Source organism: Rhinoderma darwinii (genome assembly GCF_050947455.1).
Source record: "Rhinoderma darwinii isolate aRhiDar2 chromosome 3 unlocalized genomic scaffold, aRhiDar2.hap1 SUPER_3_unloc_13, whole genome shotgun sequence".
NCBI classification, from domain to species: domain Eukaryota; kingdom Metazoa; phylum Chordata; class Amphibia; order Anura; family Rhinodermatidae; genus Rhinoderma; species Rhinoderma darwinii.
The window spans coordinates 464,511-484,507 of record NW_027461738.1 but is presented as its reverse complement, the minus strand read 5'-3'; the positions used below and the strand labels follow the sequence as shown (position 1 = coordinate 484,507).

Sequence of the window (19,997 nt, the reverse complement as noted above, 5' to 3'; positions counted from 1 at the left end):
AGCGTGTAGTAGATTTATGAGGAAGGCCTTCCCATATATGAAAGAAACATACCCCTATAAAAATAAAGACATAGATTTATCATCACAGCGTGAGACAACTGGATGCGATATAGTATCCAATTTGGAACTATCGGATCTAAACACATTGGTGGACTTAAATGAATTATGGAGGGAGAGTAATCCATGTGGGGATTCAAATGAAGGCATAGGGGATTTAGTGGATCTCATTCCAGAATATACAGGACTACGTAAAAAAAGCAGTACAATGCCTAGCGTTTATTCAAATAGATGCACACATGCCTTTCTGGAGGCAATGCTTAGGGACATTGGTCTCATCGACTGGTCCTCCCTCCTGTGTGAGGACAACCTAACAAAAAGGGAACGAAAGGCTCTGAAGGAATTGCAAAATTTCAAAAACATCGTGATAAAACCCAGTGATAAAGGGGGAAATGTTGTACTTCTCAAGGAGGAGGAGGACTATGTCGGTGAGATTAAAAGACAGCTAGATACCGATGCGTATATCCTTCTAAAAGATAATCCATTGACCAATATAGCTGAGATATTGAATAGGAAGCTGTTATTTGCGTTAGATGAGGGTCTGATAAACAAACATGAATTACAATATCTGGAGGTGAGAGAGCCACGAATGCCCACTATGTATGTACTTCCAAAGGTGCACAAGGACAGGAATACTCCCCCGGGCAGACCCATTATTTCGGGCTGTGATGGCCCGACAGATCACCTTGGAAAATACATAGATGAGAAACTAAAACCCTTTGTCCGTACACTTCCTTCTTTTGTATTGGATACAGGAGATCTCCTTAACAAAATTTATAATCTGAGAATCGATGAGGATTTTCTTCTTGTTGGATTAGATGTAGAATCATTGTATACTTCGATCCCACATGACATTGGCTTAAGAGCAGCTGCACACTTCTTGGAGAGGAGGGGGGGTGATTGGGCCCATCAGAACGAATTTATTATAGAAATGTTAGAGTTCATTTTAAATCATAATTGTTTTTCCTTTGATGGCAAGTATTATCGCCAGACACATGGAACAGCTATGGGGTCCTCTTGTGCACCATCGTATGCCTGCCTACATCTGGGGTGGTGGGAGGAATTTATTGTGTACCCTCACCCCCTCTTTAGGAAGTGTGCCCGAACTTGGCTTAGATACATGGATGATATCCTGTTGTGTTGGAGGGGTTCCCTTGAATCATTGGAAGAGTTCATCAAGGATTTGAATATAAATAATTTAAATATCTTTTTGACATTCACTCATAGTAAGGATACTATTAGTTTCCTAGATCTTAACATCTATAAGGTGGAAAATAAATTGAAAACAACTACATATCGGAAACCAACATCGGGTAATACCCTATTAGCAGCAAGTAGTCACCATCCTGTATCTCAGATTAGGGGGATCCCAATAAGTGAATTCCTTAGAATTCGGCGTAACTGTTCGGAATTAAAGGACTTTAAGAATGAAGCAGAAGACCTATCGTCTCGTTTTGAGAATAGGGGGTACCCCAAGAAGTTAATCAAGAAGGGATACAATAGGGCATTAAGACATAATAGACAGGAAATCCTTCAAAGAAATAAAAGGAATAATGAGGACAAGAGAGTTAGATTCATTTCAAGATATGGGTCCCATTGGGAAATTTTGCGTAACTTGATGATAAAAAACTGGCCACATTTAACTTTGGACCAAAAAATTAATCAAATAGTTGGAGATACACCGAGTATGGTTCCCAGGAAGGCCCCTACATTGAGAGACATATTAGTCAGCTCGGAGTTCAAGAGAAGAACTCCAGAAAATGAGGCATGGCTACAAAAACGCCCCAAGGGAATGTTCATGTGTGGTTCGTGTAGATGTTGTAAATACGTGCTGAAGTCAAATACTTTCTCGGATAGTGAACACAAAAGGGAATTTAAAGTCCTTAATTATATTAACTGTCGTTCCACGATGGTTGTGTACTCGATTATCTGCCCTTGTGGAAAACAATATATTGGGAAAACCAAACGAGAACTGCACATACGCATAAATGAACACATTTTGGATATTTCAAAGGGAGATATAAAAAATCCATTGGCAGCACATTTTAAAACACACCATGAGCAATCACCTGCGGGCCTAAAATTCATGGGGATCTACCAACTGTTTGGGGATAGAAGAGGAGGTGATCGCAATCGTATACTTTTACAGAAGGAGACCATGTGGATTTATACACTGGGTACCCTAAACCCTAGAGGATTAAACAATGAAATAAAATTCAATATGTTTCTTTAATTTTTCATTTGGGAGGTAGCATGTGGACCTCCTCTGGGATGGCTGTTTTCCAGCGTCTTTAGAGGTCTCCTCCGGCCCCCTCCCATTTCATATATATCCCATGATGTGATAAAAAGATATGAAAAAATTTTTTTGATCCTAGGGGGCGCATGATTGACTGGATCCATACTCGGTAATTCTCATCGATTAACAAGAAGTATGGAATATCTCTTGGAATAATCAATTTGAGGGCCAAAAGGCAAAACTGATGGGGTGGGTTTTGCTCATAAATATAGAACAGGCCACTTTTCAGATAAATGACTTATCTTCCCTTTTGTTCCCCTCGTACTAAGGAGTTTCTTCATATGAGGAGGAGTACATAAGTGACATATCCGAGGATTAATGGGTAGTGGGGGTTAATAGAGAACTTCATTCCATCTAAGTATATACTTTGATTTTTTATGGATTGTCCATTTATCCTGTTCCTTGATGATTGAATGTGTGGGGAATTATATGCTTGCCTCCCAGGATTGGTGGGGACCCGGGTTCTGTTGCCCCTCCAGGTATAAGAGCCCCCTCCCTGCCTTCCCTGGAACGTTGGTTTGATTCCGTCCGCATGTTCTTTGGTCATCGAATTGATAATTCATGGATGGAGTGGAATCATACCTATGGAGCAATGGCTCAAGGAAACTTCATATAGAATAACCGGTACAAGTATTTGGATACTCAGTATGAAATGCTTATTGACTTTACCCATATATATCTCTTTGTAAAAATTTGCAATATAAAATGTACAATTTTTGTAATGGCATTAAAGTATATTCAGGTAGTAAACAACTCTCTCCTACACTAGAGATCCATATGTATGTGAGGGCACACCATGGACTGTCCTCCATCTATACAGGGATTAAAATACGTTGTGTACGTTGATTGACACTTTGTCCCTTGATGTCTCTTTAGACTTTTGGAGGTGTGGGGGTTTTTCGTGTTCCTTCCGGGGTTAGTGGGGACTTGGGACTTTGTTGCCCTTTGGGTATGAGCCCCCTCCCTGCTGTCCCGGGAAGGCTCAATGAACTCCACCCATATCTTTTTGTCATAAAATTGAGAATTTACTCATATAATGGAACTATATTTATGGGTTATTTGCAAAAAAACGGGCTTGTATATCTTGACTAAATAAAAATGTAATAAACAAAAATGTAATATTTAAAAGCTCTTCGTATCTATGTCCCTCTATGTAAAAATATGGAAAGAAAGGTTTTCTTTTTCTCTTTTTTCTTTTATTAAAAGGAAAAATATTTGTATTTAACATCTCAAAAAATATGTGAAATATGAAATGTATAACTTGGGTAATATTATTTAACTTTATTTAGGTAGGAAGTAATTTTCTCCAAAACTCGAGTTTCACATATTTATTAGCGTATGAGGGACATTACTGATTATGCACGATCTATATAGGGATTAAAATGTTCATTAATATCGAACTAATTGATTGTCAGTTTTTTCCTTAACATATATTTTTTGATGTAGAAAGAAAATTATTGTTGTTACTTCGTTGAAGGAATATGAGGGTAATCTTGCAATAGCATAGACCTTCGGTACGGGATATTTTATTCCCAACTATAGAACCAATGAAAGCACGTTGGACCCTATAAATGCACTGAATCTGGCTGGACTTGCTAAGACAGCTCTGAGGAAATCCCGATAAGGGATGAAACGCGTCAGCTGACCTAATCAAGCAAGGCGGGTAGTGACGTCGAGACTCTGCCTTGTGAATCCCTGGCCGTGTTGGGAACATCGCACGAAAAAGGATACTATATGGATACTATATGGTTTGGAAAATCACCTTTTTGAAAGTGTGGGCCCCTCTTTCTTTTGGATCTAATACCTCTACATGGTTCTGTGGAGCAACCTTGCATGTCGGAGACGTAATAAAGCCTATATTGAAGAACTCAATCCTAAAGGCTTGAAGGAAGGCATGAGCTTATGGGCGGAATCTCACCTGAATACCACTTGGTGAGAGGCATTGGAGCTTCAAATTGTGCCTGCTGCTCTTCCACGTCTCTTTGTGCATGTTTAAAGGTAAAAGCAGTATAAAATCATTAAGAACGGAGCTCTCTGTGATAATTATAAGGATCGGGAGGAATATATCTTGACCGGAATGGTCTAAGAAATAGACTGTCTATTACCCCTGATCCCTGAGGCAAGATTGATCCTTGAAAGGGAGGAATGAGAGCCACACACAAATAAAAAATACAAACCCCTTACTGAATGACAGCTTTATTTTTATAGGGGTATGTTTCTTTCATATATGGGAAGGCCTTCCTCATAAATCTACTACACGCTCTTTTGACAAGAATTGCTGTCATTTTTTGGAGGAATTACACATAAGTATGTGCAAGGGGAAAGAAACGCAGGTGTGAATTCAACCTAGCGATTTTTTCTTGGATCTATTTTCTTGCCATTTACCCCGATTTGTGGGGAAAACAAGGTGTACATCTATGCTTCCTACTTATTAGTATATTTTGTATCTGTATGTAACCTTTTCCTGGCCAGGAGACAAAAATGTTTTAAATTGTGTGAATACATTTATATTCTCTAAATAATTGGAGTTTTAATAATAAATAAATTTTCATAATTTTTCAATGACCCAAGAGTGCCTGGTTATATTTCTGATATAGTTTTTCTTTTTTGTTTTACATATATATCTTTCAGAATTGGCACCGTGTGATATTGATATCGCATTTATTGTTGGGTTTTCTATTGGGTATGGTTTTCTAAACCTAATCTTGTTTTATATTTATTTATATATACTAATGTAGCTCTAATAGCCAAATAGGAGATGACTCCTTTTTACTCTGGGCAGCTAATGTTTTCTGTATGACGCTGTCCAATCAGCATACAACTTCTCCCCCTTCCCTGTCCAGCAACACAGTGTGATCATATAGTACACTGCGTCCATTCCCGACTGTGTTTTCAACAGGTGATATCTTCCTTTCTGTCACAGCTAGAACTGTGATTTTGGTGTCTTATGAAAGAGTAGAATCCAGTCTTTCAAATGCCACAAAAATCTGCTTTTTTAGGTGGCCCACAGCCCGAGATATGGCTGTTTGAATTGATCCCCCTTCCCTGTAGCTTGAGTTTCACAATGTGTGTGAAGCAGCTTCATGCTGATAGGACAGCATCAGATGCTGAGAGTCAGCTCCACCTCAGGAGAATTGCTGCTGTTACCTCCCAGATGTCTAATAAAGGCTAAATTACATATTTAGAAAATGCTCATAACTTTGCAAATAATAAACATTTTTTTACTACAAATCACCCTGTAGTTATCAGCAGCAAAGCACCTATTAGACTAGTTAGGAGTTAGGGACCTGATAAACTGGTAACAGAGTCCCTTTAAGAGCTCTTCAAAAGTTTTTCCCACAATGGATGTTAAGCTTACTGGTCTATAATTACTTTGTATTGAACTTACTACTTATAGAAAACTCAATGACATTCATGGGGTCTCTGTCACCAATGAAAAACCCGATAGATTTTTAATCGCCTATAAAGAATTTGATTCATCATATACTTTAGTTATGTAAACTTAAATAATAAACAAGTGAATAAACTAAAGCAACTGATAGCAAGGCACTGCTGAGAAATGAACTCAGGATCTCCTGTTTACTAGACAGGCACTTTAACCAACTAAGCCACAGCACCAAAGCACTTTTCTTCTCACTGTGTCCTACCACACAGCTCAGTTCAGAGCAAAAGACTGATCTCATATTTTAGGCAAGCCCCTTAGGTGTAGTTGCCAGAAGTCTTAACAGTCAGGGTACATAAGTTGTGATGGCCGAGTGGTTAAGGCGTTGGATTTGAAATCCAATGGGGTCTCCCTGCACAGGTTCAAGTCCTGTTCACAACGTTCTATTTTAAGAAGAGAACTTCCAGAAACATATTAAAGTTTGTCACCTATAGAAAGAGTTATTTTAATTCCATCCTCTTTGTCACTGATTAATTACATTAATAATAGTGGTTCCAGCTGTGCCCCTGGCTTACAACTCTGAAAAGCGAGCAATATTTAGAGTATAAATCACTATAACTACAGCATCCCATTTGTCCAGACTTTTATTTTTCTCTTGATAAATACAAATCAGGTTGGTTGGACAACTTCTGCCCTTAGTAAATCTCTGCTTGCTGTCAATTATAATACTATTTTCTGTCAAATACTCCTGTATATAGTCCCTTAAATGGACTCTGTCACCAGTTTATCAATTCCCAATTTCCTAACTAGCCTAATAGGCGCTATGATGCTGATAACTACAGTGTGATTTGTTGTTTTTTGTTTTAAAAACGTTTATTTGCAAAGTTATGAGCATTTATTTATATATACTAATGTAGCTCTAATAGCCAAATAGGAGATGACTCCTTTTTACTCTGGGCAGCTAATGTTTTCTGTATGACGCTGTCCAATCAGCATACAACTTCTCCCCCTTCCCTGTCCAGCAACACAGTGTGATCATATAGTACGTCCATTCCCGACTGTGTTTTCAACAGGTGATATCTTCGGTTCTGTCACAGCTAGAACTGTGATTTTGGTGTATTATGAAAGAGTAGAATCCAGTCTTTCAAATGCCACCAAATCTGCTTTTTTAGGTGGCCCACAGCCCGAGATATGGCTGTTTGAATTGATCCCCCTTCCCTGTAGCTTGAGTTTCACAATGTGTGTGAAGCAGCTTCATGCTGATAGGACAGCATCAGATGCTGAGAGTCAGCTCCACCTCAGGAGAATTGCTGCTGTTACCTCCCAGATGTCTAATAAAGGCTAAATTACATATTTAGAAAATGCTCATAACTTTGCAAATAATAAACATTTTTTTACTACAAATCACCCTGTAGTTATCAGCAGCAAAGCACCTATTAGACTAGTTAGGAGTTAGGGACCTGATAAACTGGTAACAGAGTCCCTTTAAGAGCTCTTCAAAAGTTTTTCCCACAATGGATGTTAAGCTTACTGGTCTATAATTACTTTGTATTGAACGTACTAATTATAGAAAACTCAATGACATTCATGGGGTCTCTGTCACCAATGAAAAACCCGATAGATTTTTAATCGCCTATAAATAATTTGATTAATCATATACTTTAGTTATGTAAACTTAAATAATAAGCAAGTGAATAAACTAAAGCAACTGATAGCAAGGCACTGCTGAGTTTTGAACTCAGGATCTCCTGTTTACTAGACAGGCACTTTAACCAACTAAGCCACAGCACCAAAGCACTTTTCTTCTCACGGTGTCCTACCACACAGCTCAGTTCAGAGCAAAAGACTGATCTCATATTTTAGGCTAGCCCCTTAGGTGTAGTTGCCAGAAGTCTTAACAGTCCGGGTACATAAGTTGTGGTGGCCGAGTGGTTAAGGCGTTGGATTTGAAATCCACACAGGTTCAAGTCCTGTTCACAACGTTCTATTTTAAGAAGAGAACTTCCAGAAACATATTAAAGTTTGTCACCTATGGAAAGAGTTATTTCAATTTCATCCTCTTTGTCACTGATTAATTACATTAATAATAGTGGTTCCAGCTGTGCCCCTGGCTTACAACTCTGAAAAGCGAGCAATATTTAGAGTATAAATCACTATAACTACAGCATCCCATTTGTCCAGACTTTTATTTTTCTCTTGATAAATACAAATCAGGTTGGTTGGAAAACTTCTTCCCTTAGTAAATCTCTGCTTGCTGTCAATTATAATACTATTTTCTGTCACATACTCCTGCCCTTAGTAAATTCATTCCCTTAAATGGACTCTGTCACCAGTTTATCAATTCCCAATTTCCTAACTAGCCTAATAGGTGCTCTGATGCTGATAACTACAGTGTGATTTGTTGTTTTTTTGTTTTAAAAACGTTTATTTGCAAAGTTATGAGCATTTATTTATATATACTAATGTAGCTCTAATAGCCAAATAGGAGATGACTCCTTTTTACTCTGGGCAGCTAATGTTTTCTGTATGACGCTGTCCAATCAGCATACATCTTCTCCCCCTTCCCTGTCCAGCAACACAGTGTGATCATATAGTACACTGCGTCCATTCCCGACTGTGTTTCAACAGGTGATATCTTCGGTTCTGTCACAGCTAGAACTGTGATTTTGGTGTCATATGAAAGAGTAGAATCAAGTCTTTCAAATGCCACCAAATCTGCTTTTTTAGGTGGCCCACAGCCCGAGATATGGCTGTTTGAATTGATCCCCCTTCCCTGTAGCTTGAGTTTCACAATGTGTGTGAAGCAGCTTCATGCTGATAGGACAGCATCAGATGCTGAGAGTCAGCTCCACCTCAGGAGAATTGCTGCTGTTACCTCCCAGATGTCTAATAAAGGCTAAATTACATATTTAGAAAATGCTCATAACTTTGCAAATAATAAACATTTTTTTACTACAAATCACCCTGTAGTTATCAGCAGCAAAGCACCTATTAGACTAGTTAGGAGTTAGGGACCTGATAAACTGGTAACAGAGTCCCTTTAAGAGCTCTTCAAAAGTTTTTCCCACAATGGATGTTAAGCTTACTGGTCTATAATTACTTTGTATTGAACGTACTAATTATAGAAAACTCAATGACATTCATGGGGTCTCTGTCACCAATGAAAAACCCGATAGATTTTTAATCGCCTATAAATAATTTGATTAATCATATACTTTAGTTATGTAAACTTAAATAATAAGCAAGTGAATAAACTAAAGCAACTGATAGCAAGGCACTGCTGAGTTTTGAACTCAGGATCTCCTGTTTACTAGACAGGCACTTTAACCAACTAAGCCACAGCACCAAAGCACTTTTCTTCTCACGGTGTCCTACCACACAGCTCAGTTCAGAGCAAAAGACTGATCTCATATTTTAGGCTAGCCCCTTAGGTGTAGTTGCCAGAAGTCTTAACAGTCCGGGTACATAAGTTGTGGTGGCCGAGTGGTTAAGGCGTTGGATTTGAAATCCACACAGGTTCAAGTCCTGTTCACAACGTTCTATTTTAAGAAGAGAACTTCCAGAAACATATTAAAGTTTGTCACCTATGGAAAGAGTTATTTCAATTTCATCCTCTTTGTCACTGATTAATTACATTAATAATAGTGGTTCCAGCTGTGCCCCTGGCTTACAACTCTGAAAAGCGAGCAATATTTAGAGTATAAATCACTATAACTACAGCATCCCATTTGTCCAGACTTTTATTTTTCTCTTGATAAATACAAATCAGGTTGGTTGGAAAACTTCTTCCCTTAGTAAATCTCTGCTTGCTGTCAATTATAATACTATTTTCTGTCACATACTCCTGCCCTTAGTAAATTCATTCCCTTAAATGGACTCTGTCACCAGTTTATCAATTCCCAATTTCCTAACTAGCCTAATAGGTGCTCTGATGCTGATAACTACAGTGTGATTTGTTGTTTTTTTGTTTTAAAAACGTTTATTTGCAAAGTTATGAGCATTTATTTATATATACTAATGTAGCTCTAATAGCCAAATAGGAGATGACTCCTTTTTACTCTGGGCAGCTAATGTTTTCTGTATGACGCTGTCCAATCAGCATACATCTTCTCCCCCTTCCCTGTCCAGCAACACAGTGTGATCATATAGTACACTGCGTCCATTCCCGACTGTGTTTCAACAGGTGATATCTTCGGTTCTGTCACAGCTAGAACTGTGATTTTGGTGTCATATGAAAGAGTAGAATCAAGTCTTTCAAATGCCACCAAATCTGCTTTTTTAGGTGGCCCACAGCCCGAGATATGGCTGTTTGAATTGATCCCCCTTCCCTGTAGCTTGAGTTTCACAATGTGTGTGAAGCAGCTTCATGCTGATAGGACAGCATCAGATGCTGAGAGTCAGCTCCACCTCAGGAGAATTGCTGCTGTTACCTCCCAGATGTCTAATAAAGGCTAAATTACATATTTAGAAAATGCTCATAACTTTGCAAATAATAAACATTTTTTTACTACAAATCACCCTGTAGTTATCAGCAGCAAAGCACCTATTAGACTAGTTAGGAGTTAGGGACCTGATAAACTGGTAACAGAGTCCCTTTAAGAGCTCTTCAAAAGTTTTTCCCACAATGGATGTTAAGCTTACTGGTCTATAATTACTTTGTATTGAACGTACTAATTATAGAAAACTCAATGACATTCATGGGGTCTCTGTCACCAATGAAAAACCCGATAGATTTTTAATCGCCTATAAATAATTTGATTAATCATATACTTTAGTTATGTAAACTTAAATAATAAGCAAGTGAATAAACTAAAGCAACTGATAGCAAGGCACTGCTGAGTTTTGAACTCAGGATCTCCTGTTTACTAGACAGGCACTTTAACCAACTAAGCCACAGCACCAAAGCACTTTTCTTCTCACGGTGTCCTACCACACAGCTCAGTTCAGAGCAAAAGACTGATCTCATATTTTAGGCTAGCCCCTTAGGTGTAGTTGCCAGAAGTCTTAACAGTCCGGGTACATAAGTTGTGGTGGCCGAGTGGTTAAGGCGTTGGATTTGAAATCCACACAGGTTCAAGTCCTGTTCACAACGTTCTATTTTAAGAAGAGAACTTCCAGAAACATATTAAAGTTTGTCACCTATGGAAAGAGTTATTTCAATTTCATCCTCTTTGTCACTGATTAATTACATTAATAATAGTGGTTCCAGCTGTGCCCCTGGCTTACAACTCTGAAAAGCGAGCAATATTTAGAGTATAAATCACTATAACTACAGCATCCCATTTGTCCAGACTTTTATTTTTCTCTTGATAAATACAAATCAGGTTGGTTGGAAAACTTCTTCCCTTAGTAAATCTCTGCTTGCTGTCAATTATAATACTATTTTCTGTCACATACTCCTGCCCTTAGTAAATTCATTCCCTTAAATGGACTCTGTCACCAGTTTATCAATTCCCAATTTCCTAACTAGCCTAATAGGTGCTCTGATGCTGATAACTACAGTGTGATTTGTTGTTTTTTTGTTTTAAAAACGTTTATTTGCAAAGTTATGAGCATTTATTTATATATACTAATGTAGCTCTAATAGCCAAATAGGAGATGACTCCTTTTTACTCTGGGCAGCTAATGTTTTCTGTATGACGCTGTCCAATAAGCATACATCTTCTCCCCCTTCCCTGTCCAGCAACACAGTGTGATCATATAGTACACTGCGTCCATTCCCGACTGTGTTTCAACAGGTGATATCTTCGGTTCTGTCACAGCTAGAACTGTGATTTTGGTGTCATATGAAAGAGTAGAATCAAGTCTTTCAAATGCCACCAAATCTGCTTTTTTAGGTGGCCCACAGCCCGAGATATGGCTGTTTGAATTGATCCCCCTTCCCTGTAGCTTGAGTTTCACAATGTGTGTGAAGCAGCTTCATGCTGATAGGACAGCATCAGATGCTGAGAGTCAGCTCCACCTCAGGAGAATTGCTGCTGTTACCTCCCAGATGTCTAATAAAGGCTAAATTACATATTTAGAAAATGCTCATAACTTTGCAAATAATAAACATTTTTTTACTACAAATCACCCTGTAGTTATCAGCAGCAAAGCACCTATTAGACTAGTTAGGGACCTGATAAACTGGTAACAGAGTCCCTTTAAGAGCTCTTCAAAAGTTTTTCCCACAATGGATGTTAAGCTTACTGGTCTATAATTACTTTGTATTGAACTTACTACTTATAGAAAACTCAATGACATTCATGGGGTCTCTGTCACCAATGAAAAACCCGATAGATTTTTAATCGCCTATAAATAATTTGATTAATCATATACTTTAGTTATGTAAACTTAAATAATAAGCAAGTGAATAAACTAAAGCAACTGATAGCAAGGCACTGCTGAGTTTTGAACTCAGGATCTCCTGTTTACTAGACAGGCACTTTAACCAACTAAGCCACAGCACCAAAGCACTTTTCTTCTCACGGTGTCCTACCACACAGCTCAGTTCAGAGCAAAAGACTGATCTCATATTTTAGGCTAGCCCCTTAGGTGTAGTTGCCAGAAGTCTTAACAGTCCGGGTACATAAGTTGTGATGGCAGAGTGGTTAAGGCGTTGGATTTGAAATCCAATGGGGTCTCCCTGCACAGGTTCAAGTCCTGTTCACAACGTTCTATTTTAAGAAGAGAACTTCCAGAAACATATTAAAGTTTGTCACCTATAGAAAGAGTTATTTTAATTCCATCCTCTTTATCACTGATTAATTACATTAATAATAGTGGTTCCAGCTGTGCCCCTGGCTTACAACTCTGAAAAGCGAGCAATATTTAGAGTATAAATCACTATAACTACAGCATCCCATTTGTCCAGACTTTTATTTTCCTCTTGATAAAAACAAATCAGGTTGGTTGGACAACTTCTGTCCTTAGTAAATCTCTGCTTGCTGTCAATTATAATACTATTTTCTGTCACATACTCCTGTATATAGTCCCTTAAATGGACTCTGTCACCAGTTTATCAATTCCCAATTTCCTAACTAGCCTAATAGGCGCTATGATGCTGATAACTACAGTGTGATTTGTTTTTTTTTTAAAAAAACGTTTATTTGCAAAGTTATGAGCATTTATTTATATATACTAATGTAGCTCTAATAGCCAAATAGGAGATGACTCCTTTTTACTCTGGGCAGCTAATGTTTTCTGTATGACGCTGTCCAATCAGCATACAACTTCTCCCCCTTCCCTGTCCAGCAACACAGTGTGATCATATAGTACACTGCGTCCATTCCCGACTGTGTTTTCAACAGGTGATATCTTCGGTTCTGTCACAGCTAGAACTGTTATTTTGGTGTCATATGAAAGAGTAGAATCCAGTCTTTCAAATGCCACCAAATCTGCTTTTTTAGGTGGCCCACAGCCCTAGATATGGCTGTTTGAATTGATCCCCCTTCCCTGTAGCTTGAGTTTCACAATGTGTGTGAAGCAGCTTCATGCTGATAGGACAGCATCAGATGCTGAGAGTCAGCTCCACCTCAGGAGAATTGCTGCTGTTACCTCCCAGATGTCTAATAAAGGCTAAATTACATATTTAGAAAATGCTCATAACTTTGCAAATAATAAACATTTTTTTACTACAAATAACCCTGTAGTTATCAGCAGCAAAGCACCTATTAGACTAGTTAGGAGTTAGGGACCTGATAAACTGGTAACATAGTCCCTTTAAGAGCTCTTCAAAAGTTTTTCCCACAATGGATGTTAAGCTTACTGGTCTATAATTACTTTGTATTGAACTTACTACTTATAGAAAACTCAATGACATTCATGGGGTCTCTGTCACCAATGAAAAACCCGATAGATTTTTAATCGCCTATAAAGAATTTGATTCATCATATACTTTAGTTATGTAAACTTAAATAATAAAAAAGTGAATAAACTAAAGCAACAAATAGCAAGGCACTGCTGAGATTTGAACTCAGGATCTCCTGTTTACTAGACAGGCGCTTTAACCAACTAAGCCACAGCACCAAGGCACTTTTCTTCTCACGGTGTTCTACCACACAGCTCAGTTCAGAGCAAAAGACTGATCTCATATTTTAGGCTAGCCCCTTAGGTGTAGTTGCCAGAAGTCTTAACAGTCAGGGTACATAAGTTGTGATGGCCGAGTGGTTAAGGCGTTGGATTTGAAATCCAATGGGGTCTCCCTGCACAGGTTCAAGTCCTGTTCACAACGTTCTATTTTAAGAAGAGAACTTCCAGAAACATATTAAAGTTTGTCACCTATAGAAAGAGTTATTTTAATTCCATCCTCTTTATCACTGATTAATTACATTAATAATAGTGGTTCCAGCTGTGCCCCTGGCTTACAACTCTGAAAAGCGAGCAATATTTAGAGTATAAATCACTATAACTTCAGCATCCCATTTGTCCAGACTTTTATTTTCCTCTTGATAAAAACAAATCAGGTTGGTTGGACAACTTCTGTCCTTAGTAAATCTCTGCTTGCTGTCAATTATAATACTATTTTCTGTCACATACTGCTGTATATAGTCCCTTAAATGGACTCTGTCACCAGTTTATCAATTCCCAATTTCCTAACTAGCCTAATAGGCGCTATGATGCTGATAACTACAGCGTGATTTGTTGTTTTTTTTAAAAAAACGTTTATTTGCAAAGTTATGAGCATTTATTTATATATACTAATGTAGCTCTAATAGCCAAATAGGAGATGACTCCTTTTTACTCTGGGCAGCTAATGTTTTCTGTATGACGCTGTCCAATCAGCATACAACTTCTCCCCCTTCCCTGTCCAGCAACACAGTGTGATCATATAGTACACTGCGTCCATTCCCGACTGTGTTTTCAACAGGTGATATCTTCGGTTCTGTCACAGCTAGAACTGTTATTTTGGTGTCATATGAAAGAGTAGAATCCAGTCTTTCAAATGCCACCAAATCTGCTTTTTTAGGTGGCCCACAGCCCTAGATATGGCTGTTTGAATTGATCCCCCTTCCCTGTAGCTTGAGTTTCACAATGTGTGTGAAGCAGCTTCATGCTGATAGGACAGCATCAGATGCTGAGAGTCAGCTCCACCTCAGGAGAATTGCTGCTGTTACCTCCCAGATGTCTAATAAAGGCTAAATTACATATTTAGAAAATGCTCATAACTTTGCAAATAATAAACATTTTTTTACTACAAATAACCCTGTAGTTATCAGCAGCAAAGCACCTATTAGACTAGTTAGGAGTTAGGGACCTGATAAACTGGTAACATAGTCCCTTTAAGAGCTCTTCAAAAGTTTTTCCCACAATGGATGTTAAGCTTACTGGTCTATAATTACTTTGTATTGAACTTACTACTTATAGAAAACTCAATGACATTCATGGGGTCTCTGTCACCAATGAAAAACCCGATAGATTTTTAATCGCCTATAAAGAATTTGATTCATCATATACTTTAGTTATGTAAACTTAAATAATAAAAAAGTGAATAAACTAAAGCAACAAATAGCAAGGCACTGCTGAGATTTGAACTCAGGAGCTCCTGTTTACTAGACAGGCGCTTTAACCAACTAAGCCACAGCACCAAAGCACTTTTCTTCTCACGGTGTTCTACCACACAGCTCAGTTCAGAGCAAAAGACTGATCTCATATTTTAGGCTAGCCCCTTAGGTGTAGTTGCCAGAAGTCTTAACAGTCAGGGTACATAAGTTGTGATGGCCGAGTGGTTAAGGCGTTGGATTTGAAATCCAATGGGGTCTCCCTGCACAGGTTCAAGTCCTGTTCACAACGGTCTAGTTTAAGAAGAGAACTTCCAGAAACATATTAAAGTTTGTCACCTATAGAAAGAGTTATTTTAATTCCATCCTCTTTGTCACTGATTAATTACATTAATAATAGTGGTTCCAGCTGTGCCCCTGGCTTACAACTCTGAAAAGCGAGCAATATTTAGAGTATAAATCACTATAACTACAGCATCCCATTTGTCCAGACTTTTATTTTTCTCTTGATAAATACAAATCAGGTTGGTTGGACAACTTCTGCCCTTAGTAAATCTCTGCTTGCTGTCAATTATAATACTATTTTCTGTCACATACTCCTGCCCTTAGTAAATTCATTCCCTTAAATGGACTCTGTCACCAGTTTATCAATTCCCAATTTCCTAACTAGCCTAATAGGTGCTCTGATGCTGATAACAACAGTGTGATTTGTTGTTTTTTTGTTTTAAAAACGTTTATTTGCAAAGTTATGAGCATTTATTTATATATACTAATGTAGCTCTAATAGCCAAATAGGAGATGACTCCTTTTTACTCTGGGCAGCTAATGTTTTCTGTATGACGCTGTCCAATCAGCATACAACTTCTCCCCCTTCCCTGTCCAGCAACACAGTGTGATCATATAGTACACTGCGTCCATTCCCGACTGTGTTTCAACAGGTGATATCTTCGGTTCTGTCACAGCTAGAACTGTGATTTTGGTGTCATATGAAAGAGTAGAATCCAGTCTTTCAAATGCCACCAAATCTGCTTTTTTAGGTGGCCCACAGCCCGAGATATGGCTGTTTGAATTGATCCCCCTTCCCTGTAGCTTGAGTTTCACAATGTGTGTGAAGCAGCTTCATGCTGATAGGACAGCATCAGATGCTGAGAGTCAGCTCCACCTCAGGAGAAATGCTGCTGTTACCTCCCAGATGTCTAATAAAGGCTAAATTACATATTTAGAAAATGCTCATAACTTTGCAAATAATAAACATTTTTTTACTACAAATCACCCTGTAGTTATCAGCAGCAAAGCACCTATTAGACTAGTTAGGAGTTAGGGACCTGATAAACTGGTAACAGAGTCCCTTTAAGAGCTCTTCAAAAGTTTTTCCCACAATGGATGTTAAGCTTACTGGTCTATAATTACTTTGTATTGAACGTACTAATTATAGAAAACTCAATGACATTCATGGGGTCTCTGTCACCAATGAAAAACCCGATAGATTTTTAATCGCCTATAAATAATTTGATTAATCATATACTTTAGTTATGTAAACTTAAATAATAAGCAAGTGAATAAACTAAAGCAACTGATAGCAAGGCACTGCTGAGTTTTGAACTCAGGATCTCCTGTTTACTAGACAGGCACTTTAACCAACTAAGCCACAGCACCAAAGCACTTTTCTTCTCACGGTGTCCTACCACACAGCTCAGTTCAGAGCAAAAGACTGATCTCATATTTTAGGCTAGCCCCTTAGGTGTAGTTGCCAGAAGTCTTAACAGTCAGGGTACATAAGTTGTGATGGCCGAGTGGTTAAGGCGTTGGATTTGAAATCCACTCAGGTTCAAGTCCTGTTCACAACGTTCTATGTTAAGAAGAGAACTTCCAGAAACATATTAAAGTTTGTCACCTATGGAAAGAGTTATTTCAATTTCATCCTCTTTGTCACTGATTAATTACATTAATAATAGTGGTTCCAGCTGTGCCCCTGGCTTACAACTCTGAAAAGCGAGCAATATTTAGAGTATAAATCACTATAACTACAGCATCCCATTTGTCCAGACTTTTATTTTTCTCTTGATAAATACAAATCAGGTTGGTTGGACAACTTCTGCCCTTAGTAAATCTCTGCTTGCTGTCAATTATAATACTATTTTCTGTCAAATACTCCTGTATATAGTCCCTTAAATGGACTCTGTCACCAGTTTATCAATTCCCAATTTCCTAACTAGCCTAATAGGCGCTATGATGCTGATAACTACAGTGTGATTTGTTGTTTTTTGTTTTAAAAACGTTTATTTGCAAAGTTATGAGCATTTATTTATATATACTAATGTAGCTCTAATAGCCAAATAGGAGATGACTCCTTTTTACTCTGGGCAGCTAATGTTTTCTGTATGACGCTGTCCAATCAGCATACAACTTCTCCCCCTTCCCTGTCCAGCAACACAGTGTGATCATATAGTACACTGCGTCCATTCCCGACTGTGTTTTCAACAGGTGATATCTTCGGTTCTGTCACAGCTAGAACTGTGATTTTGGTGTCATATGAAAGAGTAGAATCCAGTCTTTCAAATGCCACCAAATCTGCTTTTTTAGGTGGCCCACAGCCCGAGATATGGCTGTTTGAATTGATCCCCCTTCCCTGTAGCTTGAGTTTCACAATGTGTGTGAAGCAGCTTCATGCTGATAGGACAGCATCAGATGCTGAGAGTCAGCTCCACCTCAGGAGAATTGCTGCTGTTACCTCCCAGATGTCTAATAAAGGCTAAATTACATATTTAGAAAATGCTCATAACTTTGCAAATAATAAACATTTTTTTACTACAAATCACCCTGTAGTTATCAGCAGCAAAGCACCTATTAGACTAGTTAGGAGTTAGGGACCTGATAAACTGGTAACAGAGTCCCTTTAAGAGCTCTTCAAAAGTTTTTCCCACAATGGATGTTAAGCTTACTGGTCTATAATTACTTTGTATTGAACGTACTAATTATAGAAAACTCAATGACATTCATGGGGTCTCTGTCACCAATGAAAAACCCGATAGATTTTTAATCGCCTATAAATAATTTGATTAATCATATACTTTAGTTATGTAAACTTAAATAATAAGCAAGTGAATAAACTAAAGCAACTGATAGCAAGGCACTGCTGAGTTTTGAACTCAGGATCTCCTGTTTACTAGACAGGCACTTTAACCAACTAAGCCACAGCACCAAAGCACTTTTCTTCTCACGGTGTCCTACCACACAGCTCAGTTCAGAGCAAAAGACTGATCTCATATTTTAGGCTAGCCCCTTAGGTGTAGTTGCCAGAAGTCTTAACAGTCAGGGTACATAAGTTGTGATGGCCGAGTGGTTAAGGCGTTGGATTTGAAATCCACTCAGGTTCAAGTCCTGTTCACAACGTTCTATTTTAAGAAGAGAACTTCCAGAAACATATTAAAGTTTGTCACCTATGGAAAGAGTTATTTCAATTTCATCCTCTTTGTCACTGATTAATTACATTAATAATAGTGGTTCCAGCTGTGCCCCTGGCTTACAACTCTGAAAAGCGAGCAATATTTAGAGTATAAATCACTATAACTACAGCATCCCATTTGTCCAGACTTTTATTTTTCTCTTGATAAATACAAATCAGGTTGGTTGGACAACTTCTGCCCTTAGTAAATCTCTGCTTGCTGTCAATTATAATACTATTTTCTGTCAAATACTCCTGTATATAGTCCCTTAAATGGACTCTGTCACCAGTTTATCAATTCCCAATTTCCTAACTAGCCTAATAGGCGCTATGATGCTGATAACTACAGTGTGATTTGTTGTTTTTTGTTTTAAAAACGTTTATTTGCAAAGTTATGAGCATTTATTTATATATACTAATGTAGCTCTAATAGCCAAATAGGAGATGACTCCTTTTTACTCTGGGCAGCTAATGTTTTCTGTATGACGCTGTCCAATCAGCATACAACTTCTCCCCCTTCCCTGTCCAGCAACACAGTGTGATCATATAGTACACTGCGTCCATTCCCGACTGTGTTTTCAACAGGTGATATCTTCGGTTCTGTCACAGCTAGAACTGTGATTTTGGTGTCATATGAAAGAGTAGAATCCAGTCTTTCAAATGCCACCAAATCTGCTTTTTTAGGTGGCCCACAGCCCGAGATATGGCTGTTTGAATTGATCCCCCTTCCCTGTAGCTTGAGTTTCACAATGTGTGTGAAGCAGCTTCATGCTGATAGGACAGCATCAGATGCTGAGAGTCAGCTCCACCTCAGGAGAATTGCTGCTGTTACCTCCCAGATGTCTAATAAAGGCTAAATTACATATTTAGAAAATGCTCATAACTTTGCAAATAATAAACATTTTTTTACTACAAATCACCCTGTAGTTATCAGCAGCAAAGCACCTATTAGACTAGTTAGGAGTTAGGGACCTGATAAACTGGTAACAGAGTCCCTTTAAGAGCTCTTCAAAAGTTTTTCCCACAATGGATGTTAAGCTTACTGGTCTATAATTACTTTGTATTGAACGTACTAATTATAGAAAACTCAATGACATTCATGGGGTCTCTGTCACCAATGAAAAACCCGATAGATTTTTAATCGCCTATAAAGAATTTGATTCATCATATACTTTAGTTAAGTAAACTTAAATAATAAAAAAGTGAATAAACTAAAGCAACAATTAGCAAGGCACTGCTGAGATTTGAACTCAGGATCTCCTGTTTACTAGACAGGTGCTTTAACCAACTAAGCCACAGCACCAAAGCACTTTTCTTCTCACGGTGTCCTACCACACA

At 38.2% G+C, this 19,997-nt stretch overlaps 5 non-coding genes across 5 annotated transcripts; 3 read left to right on the top strand and 2 right to left on the bottom strand.

Moving 5' to 3' along the window:
* The first annotated feature begins 6,094 nt into the window (after window positions 1-6,094).
* Window positions 6,095-6,176, top strand: TRNAS-UGA (transfer RNA serine (anticodon UGA)). Its single transcript has one exon. It is a non-coding gene; the product is annotated as a tRNA-Ser (tRNA).
* Window positions 6,177-13,668: 7,492 nt separating this feature from the next.
* On the bottom strand, window positions 13,669-13,742 carry TRNAT-AGU (transfer RNA threonine (anticodon AGU)). Its single transcript has one exon. It is a non-coding gene; the product is annotated as a tRNA-Thr (tRNA).
* A 123-nt stretch (window positions 13,743-13,865) lies between these two features.
* TRNAS-UGA (transfer RNA serine (anticodon UGA)) lies at window positions 13,866-13,947 on the top strand. The gene has a single exon. It is a non-coding gene; the product is annotated as a tRNA-Ser (tRNA).
* A 1,477-nt stretch (window positions 13,948-15,424) lies between these two features.
* Window positions 15,425-15,506, top strand: TRNAS-UGA (transfer RNA serine (anticodon UGA)). The gene has a single exon. It is a non-coding gene; the product is annotated as a tRNA-Ser (tRNA).
* A 4,382-nt stretch (window positions 15,507-19,888) lies between these two features.
* Window positions 19,889-19,962, bottom strand: TRNAT-AGU (transfer RNA threonine (anticodon AGU)). The gene has a single exon. It is a non-coding gene; the product is annotated as a tRNA-Thr (tRNA).
* Between the last annotated feature and the right edge of the window lie 35 nt (window positions 19,963-19,997).